We start from the raw sequence: 20,738 nt of genomic DNA, 5'->3' as shown, positions 1-20,738 counted from the left end.
CTGACCTAAGCAATAAGACTGTCGCAGTTTGGCTCTTGTCAAAGTGGCTCAGATACTAAATTTTGCTGATTTTTCCATCTCCAATATATCGGTATCACAAGTATTTTCCTTGCTGTCTAGTATCCCACATCATGTCAGATGAGGCTGTAACTGTATAATTTAATTCACTTGTTAGTGGTTGTGATTTTTTAAAATGCCCTTGTCAGTGTTCTCGTGTGGATGGGAAAAACAGATTTTTTTTTCAGTAACGCTGACATCACACAGTGTGCCTCTTTCTGCCTGAAATTCAAATAGCTCCTCATTCCCTATTGAGAGAATTACATAAGTGTCAGGGTTGAAGGAGGAAGGAGGCAGACGTACACTCTAGTAATCATGTTAGTACAAAAAAAAAAAAGCCTAAACAGAAAATAAACATGAGTAGGACAATGGAATTAAAAACTAGAACACATGGAACAAAACAGGAACAAACAAATACATATAAGGACAAGGGGAGGACAGAACCATTTGAGACCAAAGCTGAACACAAGACCCAAGGAAAATACCAGATACAAAGGAGGAGGAGCCCCTCCTCATTAAAGACAGTAATTATAATCATGTACAAGATAAGATGTAAAATATCCTATGCCAGCCCATTAGAGCTTCACATAGGGCCCACCACACTCTTCCTACCTGCAGCCACTAAAATTCCTGTTGAATCCTACACCTCAGCACTAAGGTTGCTGTGGCCGTTTATGATCAGATCAGCAACCGGCTACCCTTAACATCTAAGGTTACTCATTGAGTCCAGCCCACGAGTACCCAAACCAGCCACTGTATCACTAACTCTTCACAGGGGTCATCAGACAGGCACCTCCTCTCGTTGGTGTTTCACTGAATTAAGCCCACAACACCTCCAGAAGGCTCAACAGTAAAGTCTTTCACCCCAGAACCACCCCCCTCCAAGCCAGCTTTACAGTCCTACCTTACCCTTTACCATCAACAACCATAAATCCACACTGGCCTCCTGGGTGACTAAGGCCTTAAGGCCCTAAGTACCTAGCCCCACTGGCACCGTTAATGCATGCTCAGTGCCACCAGTTCCATGTGAACTTTACATGCTACGTCACTAACAATCCCAATAGTACCTCTACGTGCATTTCCCCAAGTAATCTCTTCTCTCCTTATCCACAACCACTGAGTAGACTTTTCATTCATTATCTGTAACCGGCCAGTCGCGGTGGGTCCAGAGCCTACCTGGAATCATTGGGCGCAAGGCGGGAATACACCCTGGAGGGGGCGCCAGTCCTTCACAGGGCAACACACACACTCACACATTCACTCACACCTACGGACACTTTTTGAGTCACCAATCCACCTGCAACATGTTTTTTTTTTTGGATTGTGGGAGGAAACCGGAGCACCCGGAGGAAACCCACGCGGACACGGGAAGAACACACCAACTCCTCACAGATAGTCACTCGGAGCGGAAATCGAACCCACAACCTCCAGGCCCCTGGAGCTGTGTGACTGTGACACTACCTGCTGCGCCACCATGCCGTCCCTAGACCTTTCAGCTGTTTCTAATAACTCCTTCACAGTGACCCTTAGTTTCCAGCCCCTGATGCCGAACTGCACAAGCAGGGATGTGGCCGATTTGGCTACAAATCCCCTAACACCTATCTCCACCGGTCTTACATGTGCCTGCCAGCCACATTCCCTCACCTCAGTGGTCAAGTCTGCATACTTCAGCTTCTTCCTTTCGAATGTTTCACCTACTGCATCCTCAAATGGAACTGTTAATTCTATGAAATAGACTATCAGTTTACTTTCAGTGTAGAGCACCATGTCTGGCCTCAGTGTAGTTAACGCAATGCACTCTGGGACCTGAAGCTTTTTTCCTACGTCCACCAGCAATTTCCAATCTTGTGCTTCACCACATCTACCAGTATGTGTAACATGCGCATTTTCTTGAAAACATTCCCCCTCACGCACAAAGTTAACTATTTTATTACTATAGCTACTTGTCAATGCATTAACCTCTAGCTGTTTGCTGTCCAACAAATGTGCTAAAACCCTCTCTCCATGTATACCGACCCTGTGACAAACTAACTTTACAAGCTGATAGAATATGTTTCAGCGTGCCAACCCCTGTACATAATCCACAACTAGGGTCTTCACCTACCCACTGTCCAAGATTTTGCGGTGTTGGAAGGACGTCATAAGTTGCTCCCAGCAAAAACTTAATACGACTTGCCTCTATCTCCCTCTATTCTCCCATCAAAGCCACTGGTCTTGTTTTGCCTATGACGCTGCTGTTGCACCCTGTTCCTCCTCCTCCTCTTGCTCACGAATAAAACTAGTCATCATTTGCCTTCTCTCTAGTGATGTGGCCTTACTAAAAGCTTTCCACGAATCACCTGACCTATAACTAATCCTTCACATGGTTGTTATAACAAATATTATAAACCATTTAAGTGTAACTTATTGAGTAAGACACATGTTCATAATATGAATGGAGGCTACTATTGTGCCCAAAACCTACGTACAGTTATCAGGAATGTCAATTCACTGAGTGATCCTTTAGGTCATTTTTTTGGATTTGACTGTCATTGACTCGTACTTGAACCATACATTACATCACTAAATGGCTCCAGAGTTGCCAGATTGCTGTGATAGCTTCCAGCCAAAATGCTTGATCACCCACCCAAAAATACACAAAGGAAAAGATGGTGTCCAGCATTTCAATTGTATTAAAACAGTACAATAAACATGACCTAATAATAAACTGCTGATATTTTACAAGTGTACATATCAGTAATCATTTATCAAGAAAGACATTTAAATTTTAATTAGCCTTCAATTTTTATAGGACACACGACCCAATGCAATGAAATCTGTGCCCAATATGGCACCCACTCCAAAAACAACCCATGTATAGACTTTGGTGTTAAAGGAAAAACACAGTTCTTTCTGGATGGTTTACATTCAGAGGCTCTGAATGTTTTAAAGTGGGGGGGTGGGGGGTGGGGTGTGGTTTGAATTTTTTTTTAAATTATTTATATTAATAATTTTTGAATTATTTATTTGTAACATGAGTTGTTTAGTTTTGTAGCCCTTTGTTAATGCAGTTAGACATCTCCCGAGTTTGGAGACATTTACACATTAAGCGATCCAAAATATCAAAAATAAGTCAATATTACCCACCTATGGAGCAGGAATACAGCAATATTCTCATCTTGGTTCATGTTTTTTTAATGTTTGAGTAAATAAAAAAGACACAGCGAAAAACGAACCTTCAGAGTTTATTTAACTTGTACAGTAAAAAAATAAGTAAATGAGTAAATAATTTGTCTCTATACCTTATTTAATCAAAAAGCTATCTGGCATATTACAGCACCACAGAAAGCATATAATTAGAAGTACATTATTTTTAATCCCAGTTGAAATGTAAAGGTTTAAAGATGAAGTTTGTGTCTTTATACAAACCGGATTCCAAAAAAGTTGGGACACTAAACAAATTGTGAATTAAAACTGAATGCAATGATGTGGAGGTGCCGACATCTAATATTTCATTCAGAATAGAACAAATAACAGATCAAAACTAAGAGAATGTATCATTTTAAGGGAAAAAATTTTGTTTCAAAATTTCATGGCATCAACAAATCACAAAAAATTTGGGACAAGGCCATTTTTTACCACTGTGTACCACTTCTTCTTACAACAGATGTCTGGGGACAGAGGAGACCAGTTTCTCAAGTTTAGAAATAGGAATGCTCTCCCATTCTTGTCTAATACAGGCCTCTAACTGTTCATTTGTCTTGGGCCTTCTTTGTCGCACCTTCCTTTTTATGATGCGCCACATGTTCTCTATAGGTGAAAGATCTGGACTGAAGGCTGGCCATTTCAGTACCCGAATCCTTCTCCTACGTAGTCATGATGTTGTGATTGCTGCAGAATGTGGTCTGGCATTATCTTGTTGAAAAATGCAGGGTCTTCCCTGAAAGAGATGACGTCTAGATGGGAGCATATGTTGTTCTAGAACCTGAACATAGTTCTCTGCATTAATGGTGCCTTTCCAGACATGCAAGCTGCCCATGCCACAAGCACTCATGCAACCCCATACCATCAGTGATGCAGGCTTCTGAACGGAGCATTGATAACAACTTGGGTTATCCTTGTCCTCTCTGGTCCGGATGACATGGTGTCCCAGTGTTCCATAAAGAACTTCAAATCGTGACTCATCTGACCACAGAACAGTCTTTCATTTTGCCACACTCCATTTTAAAAGACCCCTGGCCCAGTGCAAACGTCTGAGCTTGTGGAGCTTGCTTAGAAATGGCTTCCTCTTTGCACTGTAGAGTTTCAGATGGCAAGGGCGGATGGCACGGTGGATTGTGTTCACTGACAATGCTTTCTGGAAGTATTCCTGAGCCCATTCTGTTATTTCCTTGACAGTGGCATTCCTGTTTGAGGTGCAGTGACGTATAAGGGCCCGGAGATCACGAGCATCCAGTAGAGTTTTACGGCCTTGACCCTTACGCACAGCAATTGTTCCAGATTATCTGAATCTTTTGATGATGTTATGCACAGTTGATGATGATAACTTAAAAGTCTTTGCTATTTTACGCTGGGTAACACCATTCTGGTATTGCTGCACTATCTTTCTGCACAACAATGGTGGAATTGGCCATCCTCTTACCATCTTGGCTTCAGAGAGACACTGACACTCTGAGATCTTTTTATACCCAAACATGTTGTCAATTGACCTAATTAGTGTTAATTGGTCTTCCAGCTGTTCGTTATATGCTCAATTTCCTGTTTCCAGCCACCTATTGCTACTTGTCCCAACTTTTTTGAGATTTGTTGACACTCTGAAATCATGAATCAACATATTTTCCCTTAAAATGTTATATTTACTCAGATTAAACTTTTGATCTGTCATCCATGTTCTATTATGAATAAAATATTGACATTTGCCATCTCCACATCATTGCATTCAGTTTTTATTCACAATTTGTTTAGTGTCCCAACTTTTTTGAAATCTGGTTTGTATTTACGATAAAACAATTGTTGATTTACATACAGCTGGAAAGGGTTATGAAGTGATTTCTTAGACTTTAGAAATACACCAGTCTACAGTAAGGCAAACAAAAAAAATCTACAAATGGAGACAATTTGGGACAGTGGCTACTATGCCAAGAAGTGGGCGCCCTGTCAAAATGACCCAGGAGCACAACGGAGACTCAATGAGGTAAAGAAACAACCCAGGGTGACAGCCAAAGATTTCAAGTCATCACTGGTATTGGCTAACATCTGTGTTCATGAGCCTGCAGTCCGTAATAACCTTGAACAAGCAGGGTGTCTATGGCAAGACACCATGAAGGTAACTGTTGCTTTCTAAAAAGAACATTGCTACATGCTTAAAGTTTGCAAACGAGTACATAGACACTCCACAACCATACTGGCAACTATGTCTAGTTGGCATAAAGTGGAGATCGGTATCATCCAAGGGTGTACTCTCTCTGTGACTCAGTTCTCCCTGGCCATGAATATGCTCAGTACGTCCGCTGAGCCAGAGTGTAGAGGGCCCTGAACATATTTTGGACAATGGCAGCTACCCATCAGGGCATTCATGGATAAACTTACACTCATGTTAGAATCAGTCCCAGTCTGCCAGTGGATTCTGAAGGGACTCAAGAAGCTTACAAAGTTGGCACGGATACGCTTTTGACCCACAATATCAAGATCCATGGTGCTGAGGAAGGGTAAGGTGGTGGACAAGTTCCAGTTTAACATCGCAGGCATTGCCATTCCAATGATTACAACGAATCCAGTCAAGAGTTTGGGCAATATTTTTGACATCTCTCTGAGAGACACAACATCGATCCAGATAACCTGTGCATTAGTATTAGTATGTTGCTGCTAAACTAAAAAAAGGTACAGTATTTACACTTATACCAAAAATGGAAAAACTGCTGCCAAAGAAAATGTTTACATTCATACAAATATGGACAAAAATTGCACCTTACTGCTGTGTTGAAATGTGTTTGACATGCTTCAGTGATCAATATAACCACACAATCTCAGGAATACTTTGACCAAATCTTATAACGCTGCTGACTTCTCTGGGCTTCATAAATTGACAGATGTACAGTGCAAATATTAATTATGTTCTGATAACTCAACTTATCTTAAGTTTAGAGTGAGAAGTATCATCTTCTCTGGCACAAGCTCTCTGGTTGGGGTTTGCATGTTTTTCTTTCTTTTTCGCACTGTTCTTGAAAATCACTCAAAGCGATGTGGATAAAATGGTGGCCAGATTGAAAAGTGCTAGAATCAGCACATCTAACATCACATTACTCTAAAACAACTGAACAACTGTTGATGCAAGAAATGCCTGTATACCTGGCTGATATCACTCACGATAGTCACATGACATGTTAGAATCCAGAAATTGTGTTAAGGTGTGGTGTGTAGCTTATAAATGCCAGTTCTGTGTACAGTAAACTATACATAGATAGCACTCAATTACTCAAAATTGAGGTAGTCAACCAGTAAACCATAAATAGATACCACTCAATTACTCAAAATTGCAACAAATTCACCTTCCTGGCAGTGCTCAGGGACTTCAGAAGGGATAATGAGCCTCCTTTCCAAACATAAGGTAGTAAGGTGAGAATTTAGTCGTAAATTTTTATTTTGTATGTGGCCCAAACGTTAGTGGCACAGTGGTGCAGCAGGTAGTGTAGCAGTCACACAGGTCCAGGGTCCTGCGCCGAGTGACTGTCTGTGAAGAGTTTGGTGTGTTCTCCCCATCAAGCAGATGTTGGTAAGTGGATTGGTGACTCAAAAGTGTCCGTAGGTGTGAGTGTGTGTGTTGCTGTGTGAAGGACTTGCGTCCCCTCCAGGGTGTATTCCTGCCTTGTGCCCAGTGGTACGCTTCAGACCCACCACGACCCTGAACTGGATAAGTACTTATAGACAATGAATGAATGAATGAACCCAAACAATACTGCATCTAAGTACTCATCCCACACCTCCGGCCTCCTTCCCACAAGTTTGCTGAAAAAAAACAAAACAAAGTGACTTATAGCTTATTAGACATTCCTGAACAAATATAGTTTTTAATATTGTATTTTTGTTGATATCACAAATGGATTATGTATAAATGCAATGATTCAGGGAAAAAATCTTTTTCATTAACCTCTGGATTGTCTCATTGATCCTCTCCACCAAGCCATTTGTTTACGGATGACAGACTTCTTTTCATGCCCAGCTTGTTACAAACACCCTTGATGATCTTTGCATATAAACACAAATAAAACCTTTTTCTTATACTGGATTATTTGCTTGATTTAAAAAAAGTATTCAAGAAAGTATGCACATTTTTTGGGGGGTGCAGAAAAGTCTCACTCAGTTCAAAATTACCACATTGACGAACTCCCAGCCCTGGTCAGTGACGATCCTTTTCGGTGCTTCAAATTGGTAAAAAAATTCACAATGTACTCCGTCACTTAGACCTTAGTGAATAGGCTTGTGGCCATTTAGTGAGGTAGTCAACCAGTACACATATGTAGTGATAACCTCTTTTGGTTTTCACCAGTTTGCCAATTAGGTCCATACCAAGAAGCTCAAAAAGCTCTGCTACATTGATAAACAGATTGAAGAATTTCACTTCAAACAGTGTGGGAATTCTCATCATCGGTTGTCAATAGAAACGTAAATGTAATTATGGATGATGTGAGCAAGTGGTTGTTAATCTTCAGTTAGTGTTTAAGCCTCTTTCTGATAGTCAACAGTTCAACAGTTCAACAAGATATAAATAGCATAGTTTAGAGCAGTATTTCTTAACTTCACCCACCATGCAAAATTTCAACAATACCTTGCACCAAAGACCTGAATTAATAAACCATATTTACCTTAATGGGAGTATACTCCACCACTTGTTTTATTATGTTCTGGTTGGCTTGGCACACCAAACATTCTGCCACCTGTATAACACTTTTAAAAAAACAATATTAACATCCACTTACAACAGACTTACTTTTTTACTATATGCAGTACTGGGCCAAAGTTTTCATGAAAAGGGTACAAATCTATAATTTTTCATTTTCTCAACATTAATTTGTCTACCCTTTATTTGCTCCACTTTCTATTAGTCTCTTCACATCAATTCCAAACCTTGTCCTTCCAAAAAAATCTTTTTCTCAAAGATCTCATTATATTCCCCTTAAAACAGACACTAGTAGTCATACAAACAACTACAAAAACTCATCTCAGGATGTGCATGTAAAATGTCTAAATAAGATGTTTCTTGTGAAATTAGATAAAAGATTACCCAACTGCGTCAGAATGGGGAAGTCAACTGAAAATTAGTGGAAGCCAAACAATTTTGCAAACGGGTAGGTCTCCAAAACTCTGTCCCTGAGAAAAACATCACTTAAAGATTTCATATTTGATAGACTGAGAAGCTCCACTCTCACTTCATATTTCAACATGTCCACAGGTTTGTTCCCTTCACTGCAAAAAGACAACTCAAAACTACATTGCTGAATTGGGTTGCAGAATCTTCCTTGTTTAATGTGCTGTTTTTGTTAAAGTTAATTAAATGGTTTACATGATTTGCAAATCATTTGTTTTTGTCTACATATTGCTCACAATCTCAACTTTATTTTTGTATATGCCACTGTAGTACAACCCATACAATTGTTTCATAACATGTTTAAGTGCAGCATGATAAAGCTGATTGATAATAAGATGCGAACCTATGCAACTGTAACACTGGATTGCTATCAACTCTTAGAATGTTGTGAAATTTACTTAGAATGTTGTGAAATTTACTTAGAATGTTGTGAAATATATATATATAAATAATCTAACCCATAATTATGTTGTTAAATGCTGAAAGAAATCTACATGCTAATGGTATCATCCAGTATAGGCTTAATTCTTAGGTGTGTAAACTACGCAAAGTAATATTTCTCTTAGGCATAAAGTAGATATGTTCATGAAATAGACATGCTTATGAAAAATAAGCAGAGTATGACAATAAACTATACAATATAGAAATCTTTCATCAGAATATTTGACAATTAGGGTATTATGAATACTGTAAAAATCTGTGTGGTGAGCTAATTTAAAAATGTGAAATCTCACATTCTACGTCATATTTGGAGGCTTTACGGTGAATTACACATTTGACAATTTTCTGGTACAAGTAAGGTTCCATGACGGTAAGATCATTAGACCACACTGAAACGATTGAGCTGCGCAAGGCTGTGTCGTATGGAGAAATAATGTAGCCTACTCTACAATGAGATTCATGGATTAAAGGATATTATGTTAGACTATGAAACAGGATAGCTAGTCAGGAAGTGCATCCCTGGTGAAAATGTGTATGAAGCCATGAAATATAAGGTCTATTAAATAAACAAATTAATTATTGTGGTTTTAGCTCTAAACATATATTTTTTTCTTTTTGCTCTTTGACATTATAGGTTTCTATTCATACCTCTCTCAAGTATCAAAATCCAGTGATATTTTATGAAATAATATTTGCAGTATGTTGGTAATGTATCTCTGTGAACCACAATTGTTTTTAAATATATAAGTAATATGGATGCTTGCCAATAGCAGTTTATTTGCTATAAAAGCACTACATTGCTTAAAACTAAATTTTCATAGGAATACATGAATAAAAATTTATGAGGTTGTTATTGTTGGCTACTGGAGTTTAGCTCCCATTTGTTTTACGTTATGTTTTGAGTCTTTATAAGTATCTGTCACGCCCTCGTCTCGTCTGTGTTCCTGATCTCAGCACATGGTTTTGTTTTGTTGTCGTTCACGCCCCGCCTTCTTGTTCGTCACTCTCGTTATCCGTTTCAGGTGTTTCTCGTTTGTTGGTGTATTTAAGTCCCCTTCCCTCACTTCCTGGTGTCGTTCATTGTTCTTTGTAACATTCGCCTTGTTCTTTGTGTTCTTTGTATCGTTTGGTATGTTTTCAGCCCATGTTATTCTCGTGTTGTTTCAAGTGCTCTATTTATTAGTATTCCTAGTCATGTTGTTTCTGGTTCGCGTTCTTTGTCTTGTTCTTTCCTCGCTTCGTGTCTGCCCTTAAGTTCGTTAATGTTTGTTTTGTTTATTTCCTGTCAAACAAAGTTTGTTCTGTGTTATTAGCGTTTGCGTCCGCATCCATCAACTTCAGCCCGCAACTTCAGGACGCAGCTAGCCCGGACTACCCTTTCACGAAGTGTGCAATTAGCCGGACTCCATTTCGCACAGGCCCTAAGGATCCTGTGGAGGAGGCTTTAAGAGCGGCCTCGGAATGGAGTCGCCGGCTCCAGATCATGCCAGGCGCGGGTACTTATCTCCGACCAGAGGACTCGATTCAGGAATCGAGTAATTGCTCCAGCGGGAATCGTAGGAGCCGCCGAAAAAAGCGGGCTGGAGTCTCCCCCTCACTGGTGGATTACCCCCTCAGGTCCGGGGAAATTTTTGGGGGGGGGTTAAGGGTAGGGGCTGTTAGCCTCCGACCCCAGGACAACGGAGGTGAGGCTAACAGGGGTGCACCTCTGGGGGATCACGTGAGTGCACCCGTCAAGCCCCCTAAACCCTCTACAGCTCCAGCACAAGCCCCGCGAGCAACACAATCCCCTGCCTCCTTGGATGTCGTCACCGCAGGGTCCCCTGCCTCCTTGGATGTCGTCGCTGCAGGGTCCCCTGCCTCCTTGGACGTCGTCGCCGCAGGGTCCCCTGCCAGTCCCTGTGAAGGCGGCTCCCCCAGCCGCTCCAGTCCCTGTGAAGGCGGCTTCTGCGGCCGTTTCTGCCCCCGTGACTGTGGCCCCGGCCGTTTCTGCTCCCGTGACTGTGGCCCCGGCCGTTTCTGCTCCCGTGACTGTGGCCCCGGCCGCTCTTGGTCGTGTCTATGGGACGGCCCCAAGGACTTCGGGGCCGATCCCCAGAACTGTGCCCAGGCTGGTTCCTCAGACGTTTGCCAGTCCTGGGCACCCCCATGTTGTTTTGGTTCCCCTGTCTGTCCCTGTCCTAGTTCCTGTCTCTCTCCTTGTCCCTGTACCAGTGTCTGCTTTTGTTTCAATTCCTGTCCCTGTCACGGTGTTCGTGTCCGTCCCGGTAAACGTCATGGTCCCTGTTCCCCTGCCAAGTCCAGTCCCCTGTTAGCCCTGTCCAGTCACCACTTAAACCCTCTGTCCGGTCTCCTGTTCACTCCCAGTATCCGTCCTCAGTCTCAGCACCTGTCCAGTCTATGTTTCAGTCCCCTGTCTCTGCTCCTGTTCTGCATCAGTCCCCGTTTCAACCCTCTGTCCTGTCTCAAGTCCCGTCTCCTGTCCATTCCCAGCACTCAGTCCCGTCGTCTGTCCTGTCTCCCGTCCAGTCCTTGTTCCCTTCCAGTGTCTTGTCCAATGTTAAGCACCCCGTCCAGTCACATTTGTCCACTCCCGTCCAGTCTCATGTAAACACTCCCGTTCAGTCCAGTCCTTTCCAGTCCCAGGTCCCATCCCCTGTTAGTTCAGTCTTCTGTCCCCGCTCAAGTTCTGTCTCCAGTCCATTCTCTTCGTTTCAGTGCTTTGCCACCCGTCTTTAGTTCTTTCGTATCTCTGTTTCTAGATTCTTCACCGGTTTCTCCCCTTTGTCAGTCTTCTGTTCTGTCCAAATTCTAGTCTCTTGTCTCCAGCCCCACGGTTCCTTGTCTTAGTCTGTCTTGTTTTCCGTGCTCCCTCCTGCGCCAGCTTCTGGGGGGTCTAGGTTACGCGCCCTGGGAGTAGCGCGTTCAGGAGGGGGCATCTGTCACGCCCTTGTCTCGTCTGTGTTCCTGATCTCAGCACATGGCTTTGTTTTGTTGTCGTTCACGCCCCGCCTTGTTCGTCACTCTCGTTATCCGTTTCAGGTGTTTCTCGTTTGTTGGTGTATTTATGTCCCCTTCCCTCACTTCCTGGTGTCATTCATTGTTCTTTGTAACGTTCGCCTTGTTCTTCGTGTTCTTTGTATCGTTTGGTACGTTTTCAGCCCATGTTATTCTCATGTTGTTTCAAGTGCTCTATTTGTTAGTATTCCTAGTCATGTTGTTTCTGGTTCTCGTTCTTTCCTCGCTTCATGTTTGCCCTTAAGTTCGTTAATGTTTGTTTTGTTTATTTCCTGTCAAATAAAGTCTGTGTTATTAGCATTTTGCGTCCGCATCCGTCAGTCCGCACCCCTCGTCCCTAACAGAATCACTAGCTCTCTCCTTATCTAAGTTCATAGTTTACGTTTTGAAATAGGTTCTGCACTTTGCCGACGGTCCCTTAGCGTATTGGGCGCCCGCTGCAGTCAAATGTACTCCGCGCATTTACAATATATGGTATTTTTGCAAAATATCATGACTGTGGTTTGTTCTCTGATCCTCCACAATTAAGAGGATGATGTTTCAGAGATTTTAGGACGTTGCTTGTGAGCATGAGGTGGTGAGTGTCGCAGTCACACAGCTCCAGGTACCTGGCGGCTATGGGTACGAGTCTTGCTCCGGGTGACTGTCTGTGAGGAATTTGATGTGTTCTTACCGTGTCTGATTGGGTTTCCTCTCACTGTCCAAAACCACACTTTGATTCCAGGGTACAGATTCCACTGTGACCCTGAAGTGTATGAGGGTTACAGATGAATGAATGAATGAAGGTTACGAGGACAGGGTATCAAGTACCAGAAGTTCCTGTTCATGAGGGGAAAAAGAGATTGTGACTGTAAAACAAGGACTAGACTGACACAGTTACTTATTCATAAGCTTCTTGTTTAAATTTAAGTTGGATCTAGATGTTTGTTGTCCTCTCCTCTTTCATCAATTCCATCTTTACTTGTAACAGAACAAAAAAAGCTCCAGAAAGCCCTGCATGTCCTCGGCTCACACCGTCTTAACACATCTCCAGGGAAAGTAAGGTCACTGCTTCATTTCATAACACAGAGGTTCGGGTTGAATGTAAACTATAGCTCCCTTTTAGAATTTATGGTTGTCATCATAGAAGAATTCTCTCATGTATTAATCTCCCTCCTCCCTCATGTATCGCTGCACAGCAAATTCTCCAGTGTTAAATCAACACTATTAGTGTGAACTTTGTTTTTTTTTTATTACTGTTAAATTATTACACTAACCGTGTTAGTTTGACACTAATAGTTTTTGATTTAACACTGGTTAATTTGCTGTGTGTAATCCATTTCATTATACGAATGTATAATCAATATTCATTATTTTATATTATATTTAATAAACCAGATAAAACCAATCCTTGGTTATTTATTTGTGTGTGCACTATTCTTGTATGGAATTCTCACTTTCTGGTCAGATTCAATTTTAGAGGCAAGATCCCTTCAGTGGATCAATAAGCACAATAAATAATTAATAATTATAGCTAATTCTGCTATATTAAATTTAATGTCACTCAACATGATGACCTTCTTGTCTAAGCTAAAGTTGGACAGGTAAAGAACCTACACAAGATAAAGCCATTCATCGGGATACAACACTGATGTTTTCTGTGATATTTTACACCCTCAATCAAAAAGATACATATATGAAGTAATGTAGTCCTTGTGGTGATAGTTGCAGTGGAGCTTCAGTTCATGTGTTGGGCTAGGTGTTAATTGAAGACTTTGTCAATAAAAAATGTTTAGTTTCATGATTCAATTCTTATTAGAGAAGTTTCATGAAGTTGTAATGACTGAGTCAGATGGCCATCTTTAATATGTATACACTGAATATACAGGGGTTGGACAATGAAACTGAAACACCTGGTTTTAGACCACAGTAATTTATTAGTATGGTGTAGGGCCTCCTTTTGCAGCCAATACAGCATCAGTTCGTCTTGGGAATGACATATACAAGTCCTGCACAGTGGTCAGAGGGATTTTAAGCCATTCTTCTTGCAGGATAGTGGCCAGGTCACTACGTGATGCTGGTGGAGGAAAATGTTTCCTGACTCACAACAGTGTGGGTGGTATGCGTCTTTGGGGCTTCTCCACACCGTAACTCTCCTGGATGTGGGGAAAACAGTAAAGGTAGACTCATCAGAGAACAATACATGTTTCACTTTGTCCACAGCCCAAGATTTGCGCTCCTTGCACCATTGAAACCGACGTTTGGCATTGGCTTGAGTGACCAAAGGTTTGGCTACAGCAGTCCGGCCGTGTATATTGACCCTGTGGAGCTCCCGACGGACAGTTCTGGTGGAAACAGGAGAGTTGAGGTGCACATTTAATTCTGCCGTGATTTGGGCAGTCGTGGTTTTATGTTTTTTGGATACAAAAAAACTTGTCCCATGGTATAAAGAACAAACAAGTACCTTAAAACCAAAAATACAAAAATTAGAGCGGTAATGGAGGCTGACCTAGCTGAAAGTCTTTAATTGTGCTCTGGAAGGACAGTCTTATAGAAGGGTACTTAGCAAAGCACACCCAGAAGAAACAACATCTCTGACTGAGAATCACAAAAACAATACTAGAATATAATACTAGAATATTATTACCCAGATACCAGCTATCTACAATAGGAATGATTTTATCATCATCTTCTCATCTTCTTTTCCGCTTGTCCATTTCAGTGTCGCGGTAGGATTTAATTAATTAGTTAATTTAGAAATACAATTTTGTCAATAGTACTGATTCCAAACTGCCTGTCATATGATGTTGCTAATACAGCACAGAACATAGTTGTAGAAGAGAGATTAAAAGCGTTCTCTCCACTTAATCAGCCAGATTAGAAAAACATGATTTCTTCATGAAAATCCACAACCTGTGCACTCGACACAAATAATCAAATCTCTTCTAACAATAGTAAGATCTTGTCTTGTTCTTGGTAACATACCTAGAGCTTTTTAATGAGCAGATATTAAACCTTCTTTGCCTCAGTGAACTGTCAAATTTGAGACCTATTTTTAATCAGCTGTTTATATCGAAGGAGCTAGAAATTGCTGTATCCTAACAGGTCTGTTAAATTTTACATAGAAACCACATCTATTAAAATTTCAATCTGGAATCAGGCAATACCGTAGCATAGAGACAGCACGTTTTAAAATAACAAATTATATTTTTCTTTCTTCTGATCATGGCTGTGTGTCTTTGCTTGTTGTATTTCACCTAAAAGCAGCTTTTGATACCATAGACCACACTATCCTCTTAGAAAGATCAGATAGCATGTTTGGAATCACAGGAACAACTCTAGTCTGTTTCAAATCTTATGTAACTGAACCTTATCAGTTTTTAAAGTAAAAGATGTACCATCCAGGTATACAAAAGTGGTAAATAATAAAATGTCATAGACTTCATGATGTAGAACCCCCCCTCACCCCCCGGCTGCTCTGGAGTTATCCACTCTAGTTCTGTGTAAATTTTCAATTTCATGGCTGTAAAGATTCTTTTTTACAACATCAGGTTTTAAATGAGCTACACTATTACATTTGACTTCTGTTTAGGGCTGAGTTTAATCATAGTTTATTTTAGTTTACCTGTAGCCTGTGTTTAGGTTAGTTCAGTAGTGAAACACTGACCTGCCCAAACATGAAAACGGACTCCACACCCTCCTCAGGCATGATCTCCACATCCAGGAAACAGAAGAGTTTAAAATACAGCTTTCAATGGACTTCCCCTTCAGCCTCAGATACTGATAAACTACACACACATACACATGAACATACGAGTAGAAGGAATAGGTTTCTGATAACGTGTACAATACTGACTGTTCAAACTTAGCCAGGACATCAGCAACGATGACACGGGTCTCGACAGAGTCCTGACAACAGCTGTGTTCAAACAATGCAAACATGTTCCTAATGTCCTCCATTGCCAAGCCTCAAATCAGCTTCTCCACCACCTACACACACACACACAAATCCAATGTTATTGGATTCTGAAGGGCTATGTTCTGGACTATGGCAACAATGGGATCTTTTTCAAAGATTGATTCCTACCTGTAGAACCAGCTGGACCCAGTTTTGGAGATCAGATGCCCTCTGGTGTAAAAAAGGGCCAATTCTATCCCAATCCCCGTCCAATTCCCTTACACACATACAAAAATTAAATGTTATTGGATTCTGAAGGGCTATGTTCTGGACTATGGCAACACTGGGATCTTTCTCAAAGATTGATTCCAACCTGTAGAACCAGCTGGACCCAGTTTTGGAGTTCAGATGCCCTCTGGTGGTCCAAACGCCCTCTAGAGCCTCTAGAGGTTCACAGAGGCTCCGATGTGCACTTTCCCTTATTTTACTTTATATTTGATGGAGAAACCTGGACAAACGTGTAACGATTTATATCTGCACCAGCCATAACATTATGACATGCTTGTTTTTACACTGTGTCCATTTTATCAGCTCCATTGACCACACGAGCACTTAGTAGTTCAACAATCACAGGTTGTAGTCCATCTATTGCTCTACATACTTTATTATGTTACCTTATTCTCCAACAGTCAGGCCCGCCACAGAGCTGGTATGATTTGGGTGGCGGTAGAAACAAATGAGGTCTTGGGGTAGTAGGTGTACTTCTACAGTAGGTGTATTTCAGTTAAATACAGATTAGACATGTACTAGAAGTTTTAAAGTGTTTTCTTTGTGTGGTTGTGTGTTTGTCACCTCCTCATATGAAGAGCCATGGTCCTGGTGTATGGAGGCCACCTGTTTGTTTGGGGCAGGATTAGGAGTTAGATGGTTGTTTTTAAAGTCTTGGTTCTGGTCTGTGGAGCTAATGGGATCTTTCTAGACAGTTGGATTCCATTCCATGAGACACTGTTTCTCTGTTGTAAAAAACACATACACACACACAAATATACACACACACACACACACACAAATCCAATGTTATCGGATTCTGAAGGGCTATGTTCTGGTCTATGGCAACACTGGGATCTGTCTCAAAGATGGATTCCAACCTGTAGAACCAGCTGGACCCAGTTTTGGAGTTCAGATGCCCTCTGGTGTATATATATAAAAAAAGGGCCAATTCTATCCCAATCCCCATCCCATTTCCATACACACACACTTTTGAGTCATCAATCCACTTACCAACAAGTGTTTTTGGACCGTGGGAGGAAAATGGAGCACCCAGAGGAAACCCACATGGACCCGGAGAACACATCAAACTCCTCACAGATAGTCACCCGAAGTGGGACTCGAACACCCAACCTCCAGGTCCCTGGAGCTCTGTGACTGCAACACTACCTGCTGCGCCACGTGCTGTGTAAAACATAAACAAAAAGAGAATATGACAATTTGTAAGTCCTTTTGAAATTATATTCAATTGAAAACAATACAAAGACAAGATATTTAATATTCAAAAGTTTTTTTTTGCAAATATTCACTCATTTTGAAGTTGAGGCCTGCAATACATTCCAAAACAGTATATAAATTATTATATAAATAATAATAATTATATATATATATATATATATATAGTTATTCTATAACAGAATTTTGGGAGTTGGGCCACGCCCACGCTCCTCCCCCCCAGGCCTATTTATACCCTTCAACCTCACGTAATCTCCGTGACAATCAAGTCGCTAGTCTCGCGCTTCCTGCTTGCGTCACTGAATTGCCAACTGCTACCATGGATCTCGACCTGCTCGCCTCTGACCACGAGCTCTTCTCTTCTTCCCCTAATCGATCGCCCAACGCCACCCCGGTCATCAGCACTAGGAGACTGCGTTCGGCAGTCGTCGTGCCTGCCTCACCTGCCACTTCAGCTGCTCCAAGCTCCTCCGCACGCTCTCGTCATTCTCGCTCCACACTCGCGGGTCCTGCGCGCGGACGCCGCTCCTCTCCGATCTCTCCTCCTCCCCAGCGACCTCATCGCCGCGACCAGCGCGCTCGGCAGCCCTCCGTCACCACCGGACGAGTACGGCCCGATCCGGCTTCTCCCGCTTCTCCGTCCATCTCCGACTGGACCGTGGCGGGCCTCCAGAGAGCGCTGCGTGACCGCGGTATCCCCTTCGCTCGTTCAGCCAACAAGAGGACCCCTTTTTTCCCTGTTTTCGGCTCCTACCCCGGAGGATGAGGCCTTTCCCGCTCAACCTACGCCATCGCGCCATGACGTCATTGCACCTGCGACGCGGCGCCAAGGACGCCCCGCGAGGGCCTCCCTCCCCGGCTCAGTGCCCCCTGCTGGTGCCACAAATCTGGCTCCTGTCTGCACTACTGGGCCCGACCCTGCCCCGACTTCCGTTTTTTCTCGTTTGTCCCCCCTTTTACGTGCTTCTGATCTTCCTGCTACTACTTCTTCCACCTACCCTGTTTTTCCCTTATCATCCCAACCCCTAGGTTTTGCAAGTCAACCTCTCGCTCCGGCGCCCCGAGCTCCCGACGCCACATTCTCTCTCTTCACCACTGCTCCAGCTCCTCCTCCTCCCAATGCTCGTGTCTTCAATCCACCCCTGGTGCAGCCCACCCTTCGTCAGCGGATTCTCCAAGGTGCGGACGTTGACCTGTCCTCTCTATTGCTTCCTGTACAGCACCCCGCTCCATTGGCGTGGGGGACGTGACCCTTTCATTGAAGACTTCAGAGCACGGAGCTTCTAAGCTCCTCACAACTTCCGAATTTGCACCCGCATTTTCCCTCTATCGCGACGTGGTTTGCTCCTCCTTCCCTGCCCGCAGGCAGGAATTGGACGATTACCTCGCCATCGTCCTCGACCTCGCAGTCCGTTTTGGGGGCTCTGGTTTTTATGACTACCATCGGCTCTTCTCTGCGTGGGCTGCCGCCCGCTTGCAACAGTGGAATATTCCATCCTACTGGGGTGCACTCGACTTGGAGCTCTACTGCCGCATTTTTGCTGGCCGAACTGCACTTTCCTGTGGGTTGTGTGGCAACCCTTCTCATCCCACTTCTGCATGCTCCCAGGTCACCCCGGCGCCCACTCCGGGCCCTAACTTTTCTTTCATCCCTGACCAGGCCCCCACTCAGCGTATCACCAGTTCTAGCTCCCGTGATGCCCGCGGTAGACGCTTGTTCTTTCTAAATGGCTCGATGATCTGCAATAATTTCAATTCCGCTGGCTGCTTTGCATCTTCCTGCAGGTTCCTTCATGTATGCACCTACTGCGCTCAAGCCCACGCTCGGCCAAGTTGCCCCAAGCGGCCGCCTAAGTTCGGTAACAGCTGACTGATCCATTTTCTCTCCACCCCTGTCAACGTTCCTGAGCTCGCAAGCTGCCTCTCGCGCCACCCTGACCCTGCATTCGTATGTTATCTCCTTGATGGTCTATTGTTTGGTTTCTCCCCAGGTTTGGTGGTTCTGCCCGTCTCCTCGTTCCATGCCTCCCAACCTTCTCTCCGCCGAATCGGAGCCTGATGTGGTTACTTCTCTTCTGGCCAAAGAAGTCTCGGAGGGTTTTATGATGGGCCCCTATTCTTCCCCCCCATTTTCTACTTTCCGAATTAACCCCATCGGTGTTGCCACTCGAAAATATTCTGGTAAGAAGCGGCTCGTCATCGACTTATCAGCCCTGCGCGGTTCTTCTGTGCCCTCAATTAACAGTCTCGTGCCCAGCTCGGAATTTTCCCTCTGCTATGCTCGGGTTGACGATGCCATATCACTGATTAAGCTCCTTGGCCGCGGTACTTGGCTGGCTAAAGCGGACGTGGTCTCCGCCTTCAAAATCATTCCCCTCCATCCTGACTTCTGGCACCTGTTTGGGGTGAAATGGCGGGGACAGTTCTACTTCGCAGTTCGACTGACCTTCGGCTGTAAGAGCAGCCCCAAGATTTTTGACACACTCGCCGAGGCTCATCTCTCATTTGCTGCACCTAGCCTCTTCAGCCTCTTCTCTCTCTCAGTTAATATCCCTGGACCAAGCCTGCGCTTCAGAGCTACAATTCTGGTTGCTCCTCTTCCGCAGATGGAATGGCATCTCTTTCTTTTACAATGACGCACTAGTTAACCCAGAGGACGTTGATTTGTTCGTCGACGCAGCCCCGTCCGTGGGGTGTGGAGGTTTTTACAAGGGACACTGGTTCGCATCCTCCTGGCCTGATCAATTCACCCGTCTAGCGCTAGACTGTGGTGACTCCATTGCGCTCCGCGAACTCTTTCCGGCTGTCATTGCTGCAGTTCTTTGGGGACATGAATGGACTGGCCGAGTTATCCTTCTCCATTCAGATAATGAATCAGTCGTTCATATTATTAATAAAGGACGCTCCAGTTCACTCAGTCTCATGCTATTCGTCCGCCGCCTCACTTGGCACTCAGTCGTCCATCAATTTCTATTAAAAGCTGTTTACATTCCTGGTCACATTAACCCTATTGCTGACTCTTTGTCTCGTTTCCAATTTCAGAAGTTCAAGCTATTGGCTCCACAGTCCGACCTGCATCCTACTCCCGTTCCACCATTTTCAGACCTCATCTTCCATCTTTCCACACACTCAGCAATCTGACTCTAAGATCCCAGGTTTTAATCCTGAAATCTCTGGCACCAAACACCTTGTCTACTTACTGGACTGGATGGCAGTGCTTTCGACTTTTCCATCACATACACTCTAAACCGTTCCCTTCTTCTGATCTACACTCTTTCACAGCATTCCTCTCATTCACTAGCTCTCAATTTTCTATTCGTTCATCCACTTTAAAAAGCTATACAGCCGCTATTAATTTCTTTTTCAAACTGATTTACGGCTCTCCCCATCCGTTTACTAATCATCACCAAGTCATTCTTCTTCTTAAAGGATTAAGAAGAACTGAACCTCATCATCTACCTCAACGCATGCCAATCTCTTCTCACATTCTTTACAGCT

General features: G+C 43.2%; 1 long non-coding RNA gene across 1 annotated transcript; it reads right to left on the bottom strand.

Moving 5' to 3' along the window:
- Positions 1–13,789: 13,789 nt before the first annotated feature.
- LOC136673265 (uncharacterized) lies at positions 13,790–18,025 on the bottom strand. The gene is made up of 6 exons (XR_010795915.1): positions 17,684–18,025; positions 17,019–17,189; positions 16,111–16,750; positions 15,927–16,014; positions 15,507–15,829; positions 13,790–13,995 (listed from the first exon to the last, which is right to left on the bottom strand). It is a non-coding gene; the product is annotated as an uncharacterized lncRNA (long non-coding RNA).
- Between the last annotated feature and the right edge of the window lie 2,713 nt (positions 18,026–20,738).

Source organism: Hoplias malabaricus, chromosome 2, assembly GCF_029633855.1.
Source record: "Hoplias malabaricus isolate fHopMal1 chromosome 2, fHopMal1.hap1, whole genome shotgun sequence".
NCBI classification, from domain to species: domain Eukaryota; kingdom Metazoa; phylum Chordata; class Actinopteri; order Characiformes; family Erythrinidae; genus Hoplias; species Hoplias malabaricus.
This window is presented reverse-complemented; position numbering and strand designations above follow the sequence as displayed.